This window comes from Callithrix jacchus, chromosome 17 (genome assembly GCF_049354715.1).
Source record: "Callithrix jacchus isolate 240 chromosome 17, calJac240_pri, whole genome shotgun sequence".
NCBI classification, from domain to species: domain Eukaryota; kingdom Metazoa; phylum Chordata; class Mammalia; order Primates; family Cebidae; genus Callithrix; species Callithrix jacchus.
The window spans coordinates 13,064,585-13,086,728 of record NC_133518.1 but is presented as its reverse complement, the minus strand read 5'-3'; the positions used below and the strand labels follow the sequence as shown (position 1 = coordinate 13,086,728).

Genomic DNA, 22,144 nt, shown 5'->3' with positions numbered 1-22,144 from the left:
TTTTTTTCTTTTCCTTTTTTTTTTGAGATGAAGTTTCTCTCTTTTTGCCCAGGCTGGAGTGCAATGGCACTATCTGAGCTCACTGCAACCTCTGCCCTCCAGGTTGGAGTGATTCTCCTGCCTCAGCCTCCCGAGTATCTGGGATTACAGGCGACCACTACTACACCTGCTAATTTTTGTAGAGATGGGGTTTCTCCATATTGGCCAGGCTGGTCTCAAACTCCTGACCTCAGGTGATCCACCTGCCTCGGCCTCCCAAGGTGCTAGGATTACAGGCATGAGCCACCACACCTGGCCAATAATCTGTGTTTTAACAAGCCCTCCTGATTATTCTCCTGCACACTGTAGAATCTAAGAACCACTATCAGAGTTTAGCAATTTAAAGCACATGTTCTGTGTTTAAATCACAGCACTACCACTTACCGTCTTTTGCAAACTACTAATATTTAACCTCTCCATGTCTGTTTCTTTACCTGTAAAGTAAGAATACCTAGTAGTAACATACTCATAGTATACTTGTAAAGTCTACGTGACTCAATGCATTGGAGTCTTTAGAACAATCTCTAGCATATTGAAATAATTAACAAGTGTGTATTATCATTGTGGGAAATGGAATACATTTCTAAATATACATATAAGAAATGGTAGTTTTGATTAGTCTAATGTGCTGTACTGTGTGACAATTGCCCCCTTAGAAGCCAAGACACTTTGTTTTAGTCCCTTGCCACAAGGCTGTCTGCCAGGAGTCCTGTTCTTTTCCTTTCTTTGCACCATCTTCAGCAGCATAAGCCTACTTTGATGAATGAATCAGAGAAAGGGAGGAAGAATAAACCAAGAAGCAAAGTAATGTGTGCAGGGAAATGTGCATTTGTCGAACTCTGTAGGAACTTTGAATAAATACATAATAACAAGTTTTTGTTTTTTGGAAACACTTTACATGTTTCTTTGAGGAATATTGCTAGGAAACCACATCAAATGTAGTAGACTAGTAAAAGACAAATTCTGTGTTAACTGGAGAATCTGGTTTCTAGTGTATTTGAAAGAAATGTCTAATTAAATTGATTATACTTTCATTTACTGAGATCTATATGACTTCATTTGTCAAGTATTTAATGATATTTTCCAGGACCCAATTATTTGATAGTAATAATGTTGGCTACACAAATGAGTCCCCAGTAGTTTTGTGCTTAGTATTAGTGATAAAACCACATTCAAAAGTATACTATTTGTAATTTTCTGGTTACCCTCTAATAGGCTGAAAATGTGTAATAAAATACTCTAATGACTACACCTTGAGAAGTAAACCCTATTCTAATTGCTTTGATGCATGGGCTAGCAGGATAATTGATTGACACTAAGACCACTCAGTAAACAGCCAGCTAACAGAATTAGATTAATGAAAACATATGGTAATTACAACTGTGCAGAACAACTTGGAATCTACAATGTAGCCTCAGGATAAATAATCAAAAGTCTGATCAAAGAGCAATTACAGTTAATAAAAGTCTTATTGTGCATTTAGAATCAAGAGAGGCTGAAAGATAAAATTGTAAAGTTTTAGGAGGGTATTTGATGAAAGATTTACTTCATTCCTAAAAAAAGGTTTTGGAGGCCAGGCGCAGTGGTGCATGCCTGTAATCCCAGCACTTTGGGAGGCCAAGGCAGGCAGTCACGAGGTCAGGAGATCGAGACCATCCTGTCCAACATGGTGAAACCCCATCTCTACTAAAAATACAAAAATTAGCCAGATATGGTGGTGGGCATCTGTAATCCCAGCTACTTGGGAAGCTGAGGCAGGAGAATTGCTTGAACCTGGGAGGTGAAACTTGCAATGAGCTGAGACTGTACAATTGCATTCCAGCCTGGGTGACAGAGCAAGACTCCATCTCAAAAAATTTTTTTTGAAGTAAATTCTCATGTATGTTTTTTTCAACATTGCTTAAGAAATATTTATTTTAGGATTCTTCATACTACATTGGTATTTTTATAACACAAATTTGCTTTTACTTAAAAGAGTTCTTGAAATTTGACTAATTAATTCTTCTGACCAATAATTATTAAGCACTTACTATATACAAGTCTCCAAAGAGAGCATCGTTGAGAAAAGGTAAAACAGTCACAAATCCTGACCTTTAGTATTTTACTCTGGTGGAGAACTAAAACATGTTTTTTAAAAGAATTGTGATTTGAGGCGAGAAGAAGTGGAGAAGCTTTTTAGAAACATGTGAATAAAATACTTGAACAGTTAAAAGGATGAAGTGGTTACTTTGGGGGGACTTCAAAGAAAACTTTAAGATTGCTTCCTGAGTCTTAAAAGTTTGAAGAATCTGCTACATATGTTGGCAAAGACAGGAATGCTTTGTTTCACAATACTTCCTACAGCGGGCCCTATTTTCTGTTTTGTCAGTCCCAGTGTATAGTCTTTATAATTGAAAGCATATATTTGATTTTATAGTCTCATTGTCTTATTTCCTAGATGGATGAAACTAGAGGTAAAGCCATGGGTCATAAATCGTAAATATTAGGCTTTCGAGTCTTATTTTGATTAAAGAGCCAATAACCCTTTTCTCACATGCCACCCTGAATATTTATTATTAGGTTCAGTGAGTTCAAAATATAGTGGTGACCCAAGGACACACCAGTCTAGAGACTGAAAGAAAATTGGCTTAATGGTGTTTACATGTTTCTAGGGCTGGGGTCTGTGGCAGTGTCAGCATCTTGGAAATGAATTTTAACCAGTTTCTTAAGATGTGCACATTTACACTTACAGCTTTCTTTGGGTAAGTTAACTGTTTTCTTGGATGCCTTGGACTAAGTACAATCTAGTTTATGAATCACCAATTGGAGGCTTCAGGGAAAACAGGGAGTGAGTTCACCTGGATATTTCATGGTAGGCTCAACACCGGGATCTCTTCCAAATCTCTCCTCATTGCCCTTCACTCCTATCTGCCACCTCCCTTTCCAATCAATAAAGAGTGGTTGATTAGGGAAGGGAATTCTGGGAAGGAGAGAGTGACAAGACAAGAATTACTGTATCAGAAAAAGTTGACAGTTTGGTGCTGTGCAAACCAAGTGATAATATGGATCACAGAACAAAAATGCAATTGATTTTCAGGAAGGTGAATACCTTAATACTGAAACTTCAAAGTGTAATAGTTCTTTGAAGTATACGAAGATGAGTATAGAATCTCTTTTAAAAGATGAGAAAATTGAGATTCTGACAGGGTATGTGACATTACCCAAGATTGCACGGCCTATGTGAGATACTATCTTTGAGATAATACTTTCCAATTCCTCTTTTAGTGCATTTTTTACTCAGAACAAGAATGCCCAGGTCTTCACTGAGCACCCTACCAACTCCCTCCCACATTATCATTTTCTTGCCCCGGTCATTGCCTTTCATCATATTTTTGGTGGCATTTTTATGTTCATGTTATTATATGATTGATTTTCTCATGTGTGAGATGATTCCATTTCTTTCCACTAGAAACGAAGTTTCTTGAGGGCAGTTATATATCTTGCTTACTAATATTTCTAAATCTGATCACCACTGCTGTATCCTCAGCATCTAATACAGCATTGGTAGATCTGCTATATTTACTCACTGACTATTTATCTACTATACCAAGTGGGCTAGGTGGTTATAAATCAGAGCAATCCCAACTGAGTGATACGCACTGTGTACAAATGCAGTTGTGGAGATAACATAAATATTCTACAACGCTACACTCAGGGTTTTTATTCTGTTATTCAACTATATTGCAAAATGTATTGCTCTGCTCCTTTCCTGAAAAATGCCCATTTAAACTACACCACAAAATTTTGCATAAACTTTTATAAGAGATTTATTGATCCAAGATATTCTAAGTATTGGTTACAGGGTAAACTATTTGACAGGCTTGACAAGATAGACTAGCTAAGTTTGTTTCCATTCTAGACCCCGGGGAGTACAACAATGAATGTCCCTAGCTTTGTGTAGTCTAATTGCATGTAAAACTCTCTTGGAAGAACAGGATCAGAATTTTGGAGCTATTACAAACTGATAATATGTCCCAATGATGAAGATGTGGGTCAGCATATTTTAGTGATTTAACCGATCAAGCTGGAGGTTATAGTAGAGCTGGAACTGAAACCCAGATTTTCTGGTTCTCAATCAGCATTTTTTCCACTAAGTGTTTATGAGTTCTAGTTATTATTTTTCTGATTGACTACCATGAACAAATGTGTCTTACCATGAGCTTCTCTGATTGTCTTCATTTCACTTTCTTTTTCTGGGCTATATTGAAGATCATGATTCTGCAAGTCAATGATTCTTTCCCTGGCATGTGCCCTTAAGGAGTCTATGACCTTTCATGTTTCTAGTCTGTCATTTTCTCAAGTAAACATTGGCAGTGCTAGCCATTTTTCCTTATGGATACTTTTTAAACCTCTTAATAATCTGATATTTTTAGCCACTTGCGAATTTATTCAGTGTGTATATTTTCACTTCACTAACTTGTGTCTAGGTTTAAACTCAACCTTTTGAGCACTACTGAAAAAAATTTACTCATTCATTCTTCATGCATTCTTTCATTTAACAAATACGAATGCCTATTACGTGCCAGGCAGGATGCTAAGTACTGCAGATAGAATTGTGAGCAAACATAGTCAAAGTACTTATTTTATAAAAGAATTTACAGACTACTAAGGCGTAGGACAAACGCACACACACACACACACCACATAACTGTGGCAAATACTACAATAGAAAGATATTCATACTACGTGAACTTATGATAGGAATATTTGGCATTGCCAAGTAGGTCAGAAAAGTCTTCTCTGAGGAAATAACATTTCAGTTGAAATCTGAAGTATGACCAGTTGGCAGTTAATCAAAAAGGAGCAGGAAGCATGTCTTATATGGGAGTGGGGGTGGGGGAAGGCATGTGCAAAGACTCAGTAATGTGAGGGATCATGGTGAAGGATAGACAAAAGTCAAGTGTAACTGTAGGCAGAGTGCAAAAAGTGAAGGGCAGCCTTACCTGAGTTGACAAGGCAGGTAGCAGTTGGAATCTGCAGGATCATGTACAACAAGTTAAGGAGTCTCTTAAGCCCCAAAGAAATAGGCAGTCTCTGAAGACTGTAAGCAGGAATTAACAATTTTTATATTAGAAGACAGAGCTTCCAAGGATGACAACAACAAGAAGGTTTGTGTTTGTGGAAGTCTAGTGGTGCTATTTATTGACATAGAAAAAAAAAAATGGAAAAAGTCCAAACTCTGAGAGAGTGAGGGAAGGAAAATCGTGCATTCAGTTTGGGCCATGTTGAGTTTGAGATGTCTCTGAGATACCCGAGAGGAGATGTAAAGTAAGCAGTTGGTTAAGTGAATTTGGAACTCAAAAGGGCATTATGGCCTAGAGATATAACTGTGAGAATCAGTTGTGACTAGATGGTAATTGAATCTGTGAGCATGGATGAGATCACCTCAGGAGAAAACATCAAGTGAGAAAAGGAGAGAGAGCTGAGGAGCAGTCTTACAGGAATGTCAACATTTTGTGGCTTGAAGGGGAATGAGAATGACAGTAGAGCAGCAGGGAGACTCAAGGTAACAACAGGAAAACCAGGAAAGAATTGTCTTGAAGCCAAGGGAATAGAAAATATCAATGATGCCAATGTTTATGAGAGATAAGGAAAAGATAATAGGTCATGACTACATGGTCTTACAAGTAACAAATAAATGTTTTTGTTGATTCACGGAATAGTAATGTCTAGCATCGGTCTGACCTCATTCAAGCCTTCATCAGACAATGCCACTAAGGAGCAAATGTCTCTTCCCTTCTGCCGTCTTTGGCATTGGCTCTATCTTTACTTCTGATAGATTGGATAGGAGATAAGTGATTATATAATTACATATTGGTGTAAACACTAAGATGAATAACACAAAGAAAGAGCAGTTTTGGAGGGAAAGTTTTAGTTTAGTTATGGGCATGCTAAGTTTGCAAGATACGTGAAGATCCAAATGCAGATACTGAGTAAATAGATAAAATTAAAGAAACTATTTAATTTTCTTTAAATGAAGTAAATGAAGTCATGACTATTGATGGAAGTACCTAAAACAACATACAGAAAAGGTTAAGGGGGCTTAGCATCTAGAATTGAGAGACTTCAGCATTGAGGAGTGGGTACCCATGGACTAGCCAATTAATAAGGACCTAAAGTAGCAGTCAAGAAGAATAAAAATCAAAAGAATGTGATGTCATTAAAGCCGAGGGAAGAAAAGCATTGAAGAAAACGGTGGTCAAATATTACCGAGAATTGAGTAAAATGAGGCCGGGCATGGTGGCTCACATCTGTAATCCCAACACTTTGAGAGGTCTAGGCAGGTGGATCATTTGAGGTCAGCAGTTCGAGACCAGCCTGGCCAACATGGTGAAACCCTGTCTCTATTAAAAAAAAGAAAAGAAAGAAAATTAGCCAGTTATGGTTGCAGATGTCTTTAATCCCAGCTACTTGGGAGACTGAGGCACAAGAATTGCTTGAATCCTGGGGGCAGAGGTTGCAGTGTGCCAAGATTATGCCACTATACTCCACCCTGGGTAACAGAGTAAGATTCTGTCTCATAAAAAAGAAAAAAATCAAGAATGAGTAAAATATCCATTTTAATGAGCAACTGAATACATTGATGATCTTGTCTGAAGCTGTTTCACTGATATACTACGGACAATGGAGGCAAGTAGTGGGAAGGGGATTAAGTCAGATTAGAATAAATTGAGGCGTGAATGGGGAAACAAGAACTGTGGAGGGCTTGGTTAGCAATGTAGATAACTCTCCCACAAAAACAGATTATAAAGAGAAATAGAGCAATAGCTAAAGGAAAATATGAGATACCAAGAGGTGACTTTGTTTAAGGAGAAACACCTGGGCATGTTAAAGGATGATAGGAATAATCCAAGAAACAGGAAATATTAAAGATACATAAAATAAGAGAAGTATTAATAAATGGGAAAGAATGAAATTTAGAGTACATGTTTTACAAGGTGGGCACAACATACAAGGTAAGAGGATTATTAAACATAAGAGTTTATTAAAATGGCTGATAGAATCTACATGTGAGGATAAGAAGGGCAAATGGAAAAGAGGTCCAAAGAAGTGGGAATGTAAGACACCAATGAGATTAACAGCAGCTGAGGCCAGTGTAACTGAGCATCAGTATGTATCTGTTATAACCTATTAATAGCATATGCTAAGCCTGGTACACAATGCAGAATTTTTCGAGATTACCATGGAACTGGGAGTCACACACTATTTCCTCAATATCCAGAGTTCTTTTGTGTCACTGTCCTAGTCCTATCACCATATCCTGTTATTGACTGCTTGTGCATCTGTCTAGATGGTAGATTATGAGACCCCAGGGCATTTCTTTGAGCCTACCAAAGTGTTTTAAATATAAGAATACTCAACATGTTCAATGGATTGAAGTAACATTTTCCAGCTGGCACCTTATCGGTAATTGTATTTATACCTCTGAGGTTAACCTTCAGCTCCCAAGTGGTAGCAGTAGCACACATTTAATTCCATCTCATCTTATGGATTGAAGTATGATGTGTTAAGGACCTAAAGATTTAGAAGTAATGTGGTGTTGCCCTTTGTTTAAACCAACTTACTCAAAACAAATACACTGGGTTGTACCAGCCAGTTATGCCTCTTCAACAAATTAAAATCAATAAAAAAATAAATTGGAAAAATTATTATAAAGCATTAACGTATAAACTCCTCATTAAAAATAAGTATTAAATAAAAAGTTAAAAATGTATACGCTGAACAAAAGTAACATTATCTTAGTGTATGTTCTTCTTTTTAAATTTACTTCATGGTATTTTCAGCCTTCATTTATATTTTTATTATTTAATCATAGTATATATAAAATATTATAGCTTATTTCACTCTTCATTAAATCATAAAATTATTCCATGTTGCTATATAGTCTTTTGTATTTATCATTTTTAATGACTGCACAAAATATCACTGGGTTGATGCATTATAATGTACAGAGCCATTCCCCTTTTGTTTGACATTTAGTTTATTTCTGTTTTTTCCTCATTATGATTGTTTAATGAACATCTTTGGGAATATAGTTCTTTCTTGTTGAGATGTTTCCTTAGGATACATACCTATGAGTGGGGTTACTAGATCAAAAGATAAAAAGACGTTCACATGAATGTTGATATGGCTTTCAAAAAAGATTGTATAATGACACGATATCAGAGCTTCAAATTCATCTTTGCCAGCATCAGGTATAAAAATTTTTAATTTAATATATGTAGAATGGCACCTCTATATTAATTTACTTGGGTAAGGGTGGGACTTATTTCAAATTCATGAGACTAATTCTCCAAAATTTGAGTACTATCATTGACCCATTTATATTCTGAGAAATATTAGTTATATCTTATTCATTTGAATTTTCTTTTGGAGAAATTATTTTGTAATTTGTTGCTTTGATCCATATTTTTTCAGTCCAGACTTTCCCAATTATTTTAGTTCAGTTATTTTTATTAAATACATACTACCTAAAATATTTTCTTAAATAAAATTGTACCGAATCTCTACAGCTGTCAGAATATATTAGTAGCTGAAGCTGTGGGCATTGGAGTCACGAGAAATTAGATTTGAAGCCCAACTCTGCCTCTCTAATTGTTCTCCTGGTGACATAATCCTCTGGGTTTCCTCCTGTGAGAATACGAATAACAACAGCAAGACAGTTGTGTGAGGATTACATGTAAAGTATTTAAACATTGCACTTAACAACATTTGGCTATTTGTTGGTTTAGATTATCAGCCAACCCAGGATAACTGATTTGATTTGATTTTTCTCATCCTCTTGTAGATTCACCAGATTTTCGAACTGATAGTATTTGGGTAGTTTCATAGCAGAAATAAAACATAGAATAGAATGGTAACATCTTTAGTAAGAATATTGACCAAATAAATTTCCACATGGAGTTGGTTTAGCTCAAAGTGCTAGAAGAGTTGAGATGATGGCTCACAGGTATCCCTGGTGTAACACGTAACTCCAACTAGTTCTATATTACATTAAAGCAGGGATCCTATTTTATCTAGTACATTACATTTGCTATTTAATAGATTGGCTATGTCATCTGTTTCTTGGATTGTTATGTAAGGCTATGTTGTGATATGCTGTAACTTTGCTGGGGTTGTATTTTTATAATGTATATAGAGAAATAGCTTATACCTATATGATGGTGTTTCCTCTTTGCAAGGTATAATTCTTCATATTCATCATGATACCAACTATATTTTTACATATAATCATATTGTAACAATATCACACATATTTGTACTTTATCATTTAAAAATAAATTTTACCAATTTTTATTTTCTCTTTAATACATATTACGTAACTTAAGTAATACGCATATGAGTGTCATAATCTAGCAATGAACTGCCAGGCTGCTTTCTTTTTTCTTTAAGTCAAATGATTTTAACAGCTGATATTTTTATATTGTATTTGTGATTTTTGAAGTACACTAGCTGTCACATTTGAAAAAAATCTGTTTTGATATTGAACTCAGACATGTGAGGAATAGAAAACATATTAGTATCCTTAATTTATGAGTAAGGAAACTAAGACGGCACAGCGTTAACTGACATTTTGTATGCTCTTATGAATATAAGATGAAATGACTGGGGCTCGAACTTAGGTCTCTAACCATCAGTTTATTCTAACTATAAATGTTTGGCATAAATGTTAACTTCAGGACAGAGGCACTTCGGTTTCTGAGGATTAAAAGAAAATACTTAATTCTGTTGAGAAACGTGCCAGGAAGCTTTATCTAAAATAATAGATAAAAAGTAATTTGATAAATTATATTTTAATATTTAATTATTACATATATGCTTTTTCTTGAGACAAAGAGAAAGAATAAAACTGATTTAAAAAACGGGAGAAAGGCCAGGCGCGGTGGCTCACGCCTGTAATCGCAGCACTTTAGGGGGCCGAGGCGGGTGGATCACGAGGTCAACAGATCGAGACCATCCTGGTCAACATGGTGAAACCCGGCCTCTACTAAAAATACAAAAAATTAGCTGGGCATGGTGGCGCGTGCCTGTAATCCCAGCTACTCAGGAGGCTGAGGCAGGAGAATTGCCTGAACCCAGGAGGCGGAGGTTGCGGTGAGCCGAGATCGCGCCATTGCACTCCAGCCTGGGTAACAAGAGCAAAACTCCGTCTCAAAAAAAAAAAAAAAAAAAAAACAGGAGAAAATAACGGAACTCTCCTATCCTCTCTAGCGTTCTAACTCTACCATGTATTATTAAATGCTTGGTACATAGAAATACAGACCCCATAGATTAGATAAGGAGCCAGAGGATATCATGGTATAGTCAATTTAGAATAGGGTGAGTTAACTCTATAAGGTGAAGGATTATGGATCATTCTGGAAATTATATGAGTTGAAGAATGAAAAGCCGTGAATGCACTGATTGATGGTCACAGCCAGATACACTCCATATCAATTTCTGAGTCCAACTGCTATCTGTCATATTGGCTAGGTTGATCCAGTTTTTCCTTTCTGTTGCTGCTGCTCGAGTTTCAGTGAAGACAGTGCAGACATGTACCAGGAACATTTAAGTGCCTTTTGATTGTAGTTTACCATAAAACATAGAAGGCCAGAATGTAAGGTCTTTTGTTACATTCCCTTGTGGCTAAAAATGTTTTCTTTGTTGTGTGCCAACATGATGCATCTCCATACCCAGGCCTCCATCTTACAAAAGGTATTAGAACGTGGATAGTCATCTAAAGATCATAGACAGAATATAATAATGTTATATTCCATAATAGAGTTCCACATTTTTTCCCATAAAAGCTTTTTGATTTCATTGTATTCTTTTTATCTCAAGAACAAAATGCTAATACCAAATAATTAAGTTTAAAAATGCAAGTTATAAAGTTCTTCTGTTTTGTCTTCATTATTTTGGGTTTCTTATGTTTCTCATAAATGTTATTAATTTTCTTTTAGTTCACCTTCATATTGGAAGGGCAGTACATTACTTAGTCTTACTTGGGGACTGTCAATTGCCATGTACTGGTCAATGCCAAATGTCAAATTGCATAGGCTAGAAGTAACTTGTAATTATCTGTAGATGGTAAAACTCCACAATACCCTGTTTTTAAATTTCCCAAATCAGTTACCGAGTTGGATACACAAGCTGTAAGCAAGAGAGTACTGATCCCACTGTGCTAAGGAAATGCTTCTGGTTGAGTCCAGCAGACACCCAAAGGATTCCTGCAGAATTTCCCTAAACATTTTCCATTCTGAATCAGAAACATGTGGACCCCCGTTTGAAAGGCAGATTCCTGAGTCCATCCCAGATCTACTGAATCACGGTCTCCGGGTCTGGATTCCAGGAACCTAACCTCAGTGCTCGTCTCTCTACCTACTCCTTGATCTTTATGCTCCAGCCTCTTTTAGTCTCTGACTCATGCCAAGTATGTCTTCGTTAGAAAGCCATACCTAGCTTTTCCTTTGCTGGAATCTCTTATTTTCCAACTTTCTCATGAATGGTTCCCCCTTATTCTGGTCTCAGTTCAAGTGTCACCTCCATGGAGCAGACTTCTTTGATTCCCCAAGCAAAAGCAACCCCCATCCTCAGCAAAATATTTTCTATCACATTAATATGTTTTATTTTTAACATTTAGTGTCTGTCACCTTGTACTAAAATTGGAACTCCACTAGCACAGTAACTCTCCTTTGTCTTATTCACTGCTATATTTGCAGAAGGCACTCCAATACGTAATTGTGGATTAACTAACTGAATTTTTAAACAAAAATTCAGGTGGCTCTCACGTACCCTCAAATTTGGCACCACAGGGCTAGAGGATGTCTCAGGACGACTAGCATATGTTTCTCAATTAAAAACAAAACAATGCGATGCCCCAGGTGATTTTAATTATCTGGTTAAGTGGCTCTTCTCCGAGGCAAATCAGATCTAATGGAAACATCCAGGAGTACTTAGGTATATCAAGAAACCCTGTGGCAGTGTGAAAGGTCGCTGAGCTGGGATCAGGACCATGGCTTTGGCTCCTGCTCCTGCTGGTTTACATATATTTTTTCCTTGGGACAAACAATCAAAGATTTTTAACTTCAGCGTTTTGTTGAGATGCCTTACTTCTAGGGGCCTATATATCTGCACACCTAAAATGAGAGAACGAGACTAGATTAATACTTTCCATATGAGGTTCTACAAAATACTAATTCATTGAGACCTAAATATTGACTCCCTAGAAATAATGCAAGAAATTTTAGCAGCTCATATGATCAAAAAAACGTAGAAAATCCAAATTATTATGTCTCTTTCTCTCTTGGAGCTTCACAATACATATTTGCAGTGGTAAAGTACTAACAATCTTCCACAAAATAAGTTTGTTCACACTTATTTAACCCAACATTTATCAGACTTATCTAATTTGTTTGTCCTGTACAAACTGTGAACTATTATTCCACAAAATTGAGCATGAGAATTGCTGAACTAGATTATTTCAATGCTATCTTGTGGTTCTGATGGTGAAAAATTGCCTGGTGCCAAAATTCAAGGATGCTTGCTATCTACTCTAGAAGCTCTGTAATCCCCATGGGGCTGGCTTCACATCTGTGAAAGAGAGAATTATGATGATTTGAACCTTTTTGCTTTCAATGCTGAAATCACTGGCCAGCATTCCCAAAGCTAGGAGTCATTCTGTGTGAGATCAGCCCCTTTTGATTAGAGCCTGTACCTACTGCCCTCTGACTCTATCCTAGCAGTTCTGAGTCTCAAAAGCTATGCAAAGATTAAGGGGTCTATCTTGGTAGCAGGAACCCATTCTTGTGCCAGGAAATAGACTAACAAAAAGCATTTTGGTCTCGTCTACAGAAAACGTGCATTGAGCAAACAATACAAGGAATTTTAAAAGCTTCTCTATGACCATCACTGGCACGATATTGCCATATATCAGGTGATTTAAATGATTCTGCTTCAGAAAATTCATGTACCCCTGAAGTCATACATTTCATAATAAAGTATTTTTTAAAAAGTAACTATTGGCTGGGCATGGTGGCTCACGCCTATAATCCCAGCACTTTGGGAGGCCAAGGTGGGCTAATCAACTGAGGTCAGGAGTTTGAGACCAGCCTGCCCAACATGGTGAAACCCTGTCTCTACTAAAAATACAAAAATGAGCCAGCTTGGTGGTGCATGCCTGTAATGCCAGCTACTCAGGAAGCTGAGGGAGGAGAATCGCTTGAACCTGGGAGGTGGAGGTTGCAGTGAGCTGAGATGGTGCTACTGCTTTCTAGCCTGGGCAACAGAGTGAGACTCCATCTCAAAAAGAAAAAGAAAAAGAAAAAAAGAAAGAAATTAAGATATGCTGTGGGTTGAATTACAGTTCTCTCAAAACTCACATGTTGAAATCCTAATCCCTACTACTTCAACATGTGATTTTACTTGAAAATAGGGTCATTTCAGATGTGATTAGTTAAGTCGAAATGAGGTCATACTGGAGTAGAGTGGATCCATAATCCAATATAACTGCTGTCTGTATAAAAAGGGGGAAATTTGGGCCAGACATAATGGCTCATGCCTGTAATCCTAGCACTTTGGGAGGTGGAGGTGGGCAGATCACGAGGTCAGGAGTTGGAGACCAGGGTGACCAGCACGGTGAAACTCCATCTCTACTAAAAATACAAAAATTAGCCTGGGCTGGTGGTGCGTGCCTGTAATCCCAGCTACTTGGGAGGCTGAGGCAGGAGAATCACTTTAACCTGGGAGGCAGAGGTTGTGATGAGCCGAGATCATGCCACTGCACTCCAGCCTGGGCAAAACTCTGTCTCCAAAAAAGAAAAATAAGAGGGGGGGCGGAATTTGGACACCAAGGCAGACATATACAAAGGGAAGATAACATAAAGATATACAGGAAGAAGATGACCAAGAAGGAACCAATACTGCCTACCAACACCTTGATTTCAGACTTCTGACCTCCACAAACGTGAGATAATAACTTTCTATTCTTTAGGCTGCCCAGTTCAGGTGCTTTGTTTCAGCAGCTCCGGCAAACTAATACAGAGTCTAGGTGCTAGAATCAGGTATCTGGGTCCTAAGTGGCAATCTGTCCAATTGCCAGCTAAATTCCTCTTTCCAGACTACCAAATGTTTGAGTAGTCTCAGGACACGACAGAGCAGGACAGTGAGCAATATCCTCCGACCACTTTCTTTAGTTCTTGCGTCCTACAGTAGCTGGTTTAGCTCCAGTCTCGGAGCAGATTTCTTAATGACATTTTCGTGAATCTTCCTTTACTGTTCTAGTGTATTTTGTTTCAGCCATAATAAGCAGAGATTGGAAGAAATTACAAATATTTGGAAAGATAAAAGGCAATGAAATTACTTTGAAACCCACTTTGTACAGCCCTGTAAGGTTGACCAGGCAACGTTTTGGGCAAAACTGCCTAGATTTTTAAAGTGGATGTTAGAAGCAAGTAATACAGAAAATTGAAGTGAATCTTCCCTGAAATTACTGCTGCCATTACTAGTGTTCTTTGAGGACCAGTCTAATGCAATTTATACCTCTTCAGCCTAACACTAAGAGGTCAGAGCTTTAAAATGGCACTTGAAACAAAGAGAAGAGTCAAACTGTTCTTGTCACTAATTAGTTCAGATGTTATTTCAAATTCACTTTGGCCCTGTTATTGAATCAAGAAATCCAGATCTGAGGAAATCAACTGTGAGAATGTTACCAACAGGGAAAATTAGGTCACCTTTTATGTTTTTCAGCTAGAAAAGGAATTCGTTGCCCATATTTAACTGCTATTTAGCACTAATATCAATATAAGAGGGTTGATAAAGATATGAAAATAATTAAAACATGAAAAATAAGGCTTGAATCCAAAACTTCATGAAAATTAAAACCGCTTTTTTGTTTTCTCTGTTTATAGTTTCTTTCTATCTCTTTTAATCCAGCTTACCACAGTACAATAATATCATCATCTACAACACCACAATTATAACAAACTTCATTTTCACCAATAAAACAGTCACTCAGTACCCTTCTAGAACTGCAAACCCAGTTCTGCTCTGTAGTTATTTTCAGTTGTATTGACAATACGGCATGCTGTGGTTCAGTTGGACTTAGCAAATGGCCTAATTCTTTTTGGCATTTTTCAGTAAGGGAGATCTTACTTCTGAATTCTCACTTGTATGGATAACTAATGAAATTATCAATTGCAGTCATGACTTTGCTGTCAAATATTCCAAATGCCTTTCCTTATCAATGGCAATATTTTGAAGTGTGTTACCATTTTATTAAAGCTAGTGGTTTGGTTCTCTGATCATATTACTTGAACAACGTAAAGATGCATAGTTACATTTTGGAAAAACTCGCCCTTTTTTTTTATCCCCATAGTATAAAGATTCTCAATTTTGGAATATGCCCACTTTTAAAATGTAGCTTCATACAGAGGAGTACATTTCTTATTTAATTTTCAAATATATAATATATTTGGAGACACATAGGCCACAGTGAACAAGAAGAAGTCCATGAAATATAATCTCTCTATAATCTAATAGCCCTAGTCAGGGGACTGGAATCGCGTACTGAAGTGATTTTACTTCCTTCTGCATAAGAAGAGTTACAGCAAAAAACAGACCCTTGTTTAAATGCTTTCTCTCTGTATAGATCCAGGTTCTGTGCATGTTAGATACAAGCTCATTCTTCCAAAATAGATGAAGGTACAAAGTTTTGCATTGTTTCTTCTACCATGCTTATGTCATCACCAATTCTTTATTAATAATCCGATGTATTTTTTAAGGGTTTCCTATAGCCATTACTTTTAGCCCATTTCAGGATGAATGAAGGAAAACAGCAGGTTGCTCAGACCTTCACGGGAAGAACAAGGCTGGCAAGGCCTTACCTTTTAAGCACAAGGCTGCCTATCATGACTTCTAAGGAATACTACTTGTCCCGACCATTATCGATAATGCCTCCCGGAAGAGTAGCCATGCAGGCAGAAGTTAACCTTCTCTCTTCTACTTCTTTGCTCTCTGCTCAACTTCCCTGACTTCCATACACAAACACTGATTTTTTAAATCTCTAAATCATTTTTTCCAGTACTTCAATTGAACTGATTGATCCTACTTTAATTTTCTTATTAAATGTACATCTCTTATTCTTCTTGTCTTTAATACCACTACTCTCTCCTAAACAACTTATCGACCTCCCTGCCATCCCCACTTACCATCTCTGTGATATTATTTAATCCCCTCTCAACCTTTTTCTCTCTTTCTCTGTTGCCCAATCCACTTTTGTTTTACACACTTAGGAGGCTGAAGCAAAGACAAGGTAGGAGAGGAGAGCTAGCAGATTGGGAATAATTTTCATGCGTTGGCACTTAATTTGGTAAATTCACCAGGCTTTGGCTCAGCTAATTTCATTCTGTCACATCTCTCAAGGTTGCCACTCATTAACTAAGCCCACAGAGCTCAAGGGATAAGGCAGTTGTTATCTCTGAATGACAAACCCAACGGTCACATCAACGGATAAAACAGCAGCAGCAGCATGACTTACACATTTCTTACCGTTGGGCAAATCTGCATGGGAAATCGCATGCTTGTACTCAGAACAATCTAAGTCAGTTTTTTAAAAAGAAATAATCCTTAGCTAAGAGAACTTGAAAAACTCTTTCCACTGTAAAGATAACTTTGACCACAGAATAATAATTCTTCAAATCTTTGGCCCAAATCCCCCCTCCCATGGGCAGCACTTAAATGTGGAAAGTCAAGGTTTATTTTTCTTTCTGATGTTTCTTTTTCTGTGCTTCCAAGTCTGAGAAGCTTCCTTTAGGATTAACACATTTAAAAAATATATATTCTGATGATGCAATGAATCAAGGTATAGTCTAATCTAGGAGCCTTCTGTAATGTTCATATGATTTCGCAAATCTCTGATCTCGCTCACTACGATAGATTGTGTTCAGCCAAAAGGAACAGAAAATCTTATCCACAGAGGCTTAAACTAAAAAGACATTCACAAAGAAGGTTCTTCTTTGCAGTCTTACAGCAGGTGCAGCAAGTAGCTTAATTATGTCATCAAAGACCTTCTCCTCCCACCCTTCCTTTACCCCGTGCTCAGTATTTTCGCTCTGGAGTTCATGTCCTCAGAGAAGGACACAAACCAAGAAGGAAGGGAAGGGGCAAAAAGGCTCTCTCACCTCAGAGCACTGTCTTATCAGAGACGTTTTTGCACTCTACCCTGCCTAGGCTCTTCCTTCCAGTTTACTTCTCTTTGGGTATATGTGGATCACCAGCTCACTTCTAGACAAATTACTGGCAGAGAAGAGTAATATTGGCATATTGGCTCAGAATAATCATGATCCATTCTCAGCAGCTAGGCACATTGTCTTGGTTGGGGATGGAGATGTTGTTCCCTTAGTAAGCAGGAAGTGGGAATGGCTGTTAAATAGATAATTAACCGAGATTATCACACCATACTCTGTTGGGTGATCATGTATAGTCTTAGGGAAACATGACTTTCTATGTTTGCAAGAACTTAGGGTGCTAGGCAACCTCCCAATTTTCCCCGTGTACTGCTTACAGTACCTTTCTCTATCAAAATGTTCTCTACAGATTCTTTGTCTGTTGGCTATTTTCTTTATTCTCCCAATCTCAAGTGAACACACTTCAAAAGAGTAGGAGAGTACATTATAGAGAAATACATTTTGTTTGATGCAAACATACTCAAGATTGCAACTGATTTGAAATTTTTTGCCAATGAGCATGCAAATTTTATATTACTATATTACTTGTATAACAATTCCAGTTAACAATCATCTATCTTTCTAAAGATTTATTTTTCGGGGGGCCTTAATCTATTTTAAATATCATTTCTTGCAGCCAGTATCCTGAAAATTGTTCATTGGCAGCTTGATTATTCCATTATTTTAATGGCAGCTCAAGCAGTATGTGCCTTCTTCAGATAATGTCATTATAATTTAAAGAGAAAATTAGTAAACAACTCACAGCTGTTTTGGTATGAAATGTGAGTTGTAGTTATGAATATTCATATTCATAAATATTTTATCCTAATAAAAGATATTAATTCTATATTTTAAAAGAAACAATTGTAATGGGTATTAGAATGTAAAAATACTTTTTAAGCTTGTGTTTAATTTCCTTAGTCGAACATTTTTCTAAACATATTTTAATAAACTTTATTTTTAATGGAAATTTTAGACTCACATCAAAATTCAGCAGAAGGAACAGGGATTTTCCATATACCTCCGTATATGCAGAGCATCTCTGATTATCAACATTTCCCACAGAGTTGCAATTGATGAACCTATATTGACACATTATGATCACACAAAGTTCATAGTTTACTATTACTTTTAGGGTTCACTTTTGGTGTTGTACATTCCATGAGTTTTGACAAATGTATGACATATATCCAGCCTCCTAATATCACATGGAGTAGCTTCACTGCCATAGAAATCCTCTGAGCACCACCTGTTTACCCCTTCCTCCTGCCTATAGATTGACTTTTGACATGTTAGAAAACCTTAATAATTGATATGATTGAATAGAAAATACCTTTACAGTCAATACAACATATTATCTTTATAACTTTTATACCTTTTAGAAATTTTATGTGATTTAGTATTCTTCATTTAATACGAATGTATTCAATGACAAAACATTGTGTGACAAATTTTATAATTTATTGAAAACCTCTAGAGCAGGGCTGTCAAATTAAATTTTCTATGATGAAAGAAATGTTCTATATCTTCCCTGCTGAATACAATGTTACTAGCCACACGTGTCTATTGAGCACTTGACATGTGGTTAGTGTCGCCAGGGAATAGATTTCTCAATTTTATCAAGTTTTAATTAATTTAAATTTAAAGAACCATGTCTGGCTTCTTCTACTATATTGGATATTACAGATTTAGAAGGAAGCATAAAGTAGGAGAAAGAATACTTCTTCTTTCTTACCTCATTGAACACTCTGGATGCCCCTTCTCAGGGTGTGGAGATGCTCTTTAACAAAATGGTCTGCAAACATCAGGACAAAGAAGAATTATCTGGAGAATTGTTTTTACCTGAATATCCTCAACACCAGAGACGTTTGCTCAATAGATTTTGGGTAAAGCCAAAGATCATGTGATTTTTGACACCTGGGGTCTGTGAACCACATTGTGTGAAACTCTTTTCTGGGGTGTGCCTTTATATTTTTTCCTGCCTGTCCATAAGGACTATCAACAACAGTTACTCTCAGTAGAATAATAACTTTCAAATGTATTTGCCTTTTTGCCCACAATTCATGGTAAAAAACAGATTTACTGTTACACACACACGCACACACACACACAATACATATGTATATTATTCATTAGTATACATATATTTTTATGTGAACTACGATCCTTTAAATTATATTTTACTTTATTATTTTTCAAAATTTTTTAGTGATCCACTAAAATGTGTCAGGTCTAAAAAAAAGCCATTGTGCAGAATAGTCACAATTCAGGCCCTGAAGCTGCACTCAGGACTCTAGGAAGAGATATGGAAAGAACAAGTTGAGAAAATTTTGCCCCACCTCCTCCCATGGCTAAGAAATATCTGATTCAACAAATGCACCAGTGGCTTTTTTTCTCCTTTTAAGTGATTCAAGAATAAACTGTATATTTTACAGTGTAACTGCCATAAAAATCAAACATAAATGTCCCATGAAAGAATTATTTTTATAAGTAAAATAGGCTTATCTTTTTAAAGTATGATGTTGATTTTGTCCAGAAATAGATATTGTGGTGACTTTTCATGCTGAACAGTAAGTGAGTAGTTTTAAGGCACTCTCAGGGTATGTAATGTTAGTTTTTAATGTATTCTTTCATTTTTATAGACCCAGAAAAGACAGGAAGATATTAAGAGCACACATATAGTCTAGATGTCTGTTCATTGTATAGAACTAAATATTTATTACAGACCCTTATGCCAAATAATACAGCAATATTTGTGTTTATTTGTTAAGAAAAATAACCTGGAAGAGATTTCCATATACAGCAATCTTAGTCTATTTTTTTTTCTCCTCTTAGAATGGATCTTAATTTTATCCATGTGGGTTAGGAATCTGAAGCAATTAAAATTAATGATTGTGTGGCTTAATAGTACAAGAGGCTATTTAATCACTGGGGGATAAATGGTTCTTCATTATCATTTATTATCCTCCTGTTTCTTGTTAAAATATGTAAATAAATAGAAGAGGGACAGCTAACAGGCATTTTCATTATTTTTGATGTCACTGGAACACAGTTTAATACTCTCATTATGAGTGACCTATACACAGTTGGAATTCTGTATTCAGTGATACAGCAGTTTCATAGAAATGTCTTAAATGGGTTGTGGAAGCATGTAAACCATCCTAAAGATCAATACCTCATGGGTTTATTTGTATGTGGCCAAAGCAAATCACCAATGCAGTTGTTCACGTTGCCATTTGCAGTTTGTGAAAGATACACCGTGTGTGCACTAAATGGTGCATTTTGCGCTAGCTGTATTTGTAGCATAAGGTCAGATTGAATTTGGACATAGGATTCACTCCCTTGGTTGCAGAGCAGATACAAATTATTATAGCATGAAGTAAATAGAGCTACTAGTGGTTAGGTCAGATGTTAAGAATGATGTGTGTGTTTCTTTGTGTCCCTATGAATGCTATGGTAGCTTTTGGTCAGTAGAGGGAGGTGCAGGTACCACACATGTTTATTTTCTTTTGGATACTTTGGCCTTTTTCAAAACAGAAGATAGACAGATAGAGAGAGAAGAGAGAGAGAGAGAGAGAGAGAGAGAGAAAGAGAGAGAGAGAGAGAGAGAGATGTATAGTTCAGGGCCAACTAAGAGTAATTCAGTTTTTCCATTCATTAATTTAATAATGAAGTACATACATATATATAGTGTGTGTGTGGCTGGATAGATAGTATTGTGAATATATATAGTATTTCGCTCTACCTTGCAAAAAACAAAATTTATACATACATGCATTTAGGTGTGTGTACATATATACACATATATGTATATATGTATACACACACATACAACACACACTCATATACATATGTGTGTATACACATATACATATGTGTGTGTATATGAGTGTGTGTTGTATGTGTGTGTGTATGTATAGTAACTAGGAACCCAATTTAGGGCAAATTCTTTGTTGCCTCATATTATCGTAAGTAAATCTTTCAGAGCAATCAATATAAGTAGAATGCCATAAAGGATTTTGAATGTTTAACTTTTATAGAAAAAATAACCTAAATTCGAAAAGTATAACGTTTCATACTTCACCTAAAAATTGTAAAATGCACAGAAAATGTATTGGTAGATAATTCTTTTGTTTGTTTTCGAGGCAGAGTCTTACTCTGTCACCCAGGTTGGAGTGCAGTGGTGTGATCACAGCTCACGGCAGCCTTGACCGTCCAAGCTCAAGTGATCCTGCTGCCTCTGCTTCCTGAGTAGCTGAGACTACAAAAGTACACCACCATGCCCAGCTAATTTTTGTATTTTGGGGGGGGTTTTCCATGTTGCCCAGGCTGGTCTTAAACTCCTGAGCTCAGGCTATCTGGCTGGCTCTGCCCCGACAGAGTGCTGGAATAATAGGCATGAGCCACTGTGCCCAGCATGTATTGGTAGATAATTCGTACTGAGATTTTCTTTTGTATGAAAATTTTTATTTTAACATTGAAAAAAGCAAAGAAGCAAAAAAAAAAAAAAAAAGCCTAATTAGTAATGCATTAGCTCTATTTTAAAACCTATTAAAATTTAGTTCTTTATCTTACATCTGATGGCAAAATTTTAAGCTCATGTGTGATTCATGCCTCTCTTACTGTGAAACATTTTGCTCAGCAAAGATCCAGGCAAAATCAGGTGACAGTATTAATCCTTTATTTCTCTCTACTAGCATCTAAATTTTTGGCTTTAGGTTAGAATTGGGCACATGTGCTTTGCCTGAAGGCAACTGATATTTTTGTTTTTAAAATCCGGACTACTTTTTGGAACACCATGAGCATTTTACAAATGTCAAATAATTACAATACTACAAAGCATAAGGCGAGACCAACACCAACAG

The 22,144-nt window shown here is 36.6% G+C and overlaps 1 protein-coding gene and 1 long non-coding RNA gene across 22 annotated transcripts in view; one reads left to right on the top strand and one right to left on the bottom strand.

Annotated features, from left to right (window-relative positions):
- Nucleotides 1–22,144, top strand: part of NLGN1 (neuroligin 1) — an 887,833-nt gene that overhangs the window by 575,638 nt on the left and 290,051 nt on the right. The gene's annotated exons all lie outside the window — the stretch shown is intronic.
- Nucleotides 10,132–16,499, bottom strand: LOC144579873 (uncharacterized). The gene is made up of 2 exons (XR_013528397.1): nt 16,263–16,499; nt 10,132–12,194 (listed from the first exon to the last, which is right to left on the bottom strand). It is a non-coding gene; the product is annotated as an uncharacterized LOC144579873 (long non-coding RNA).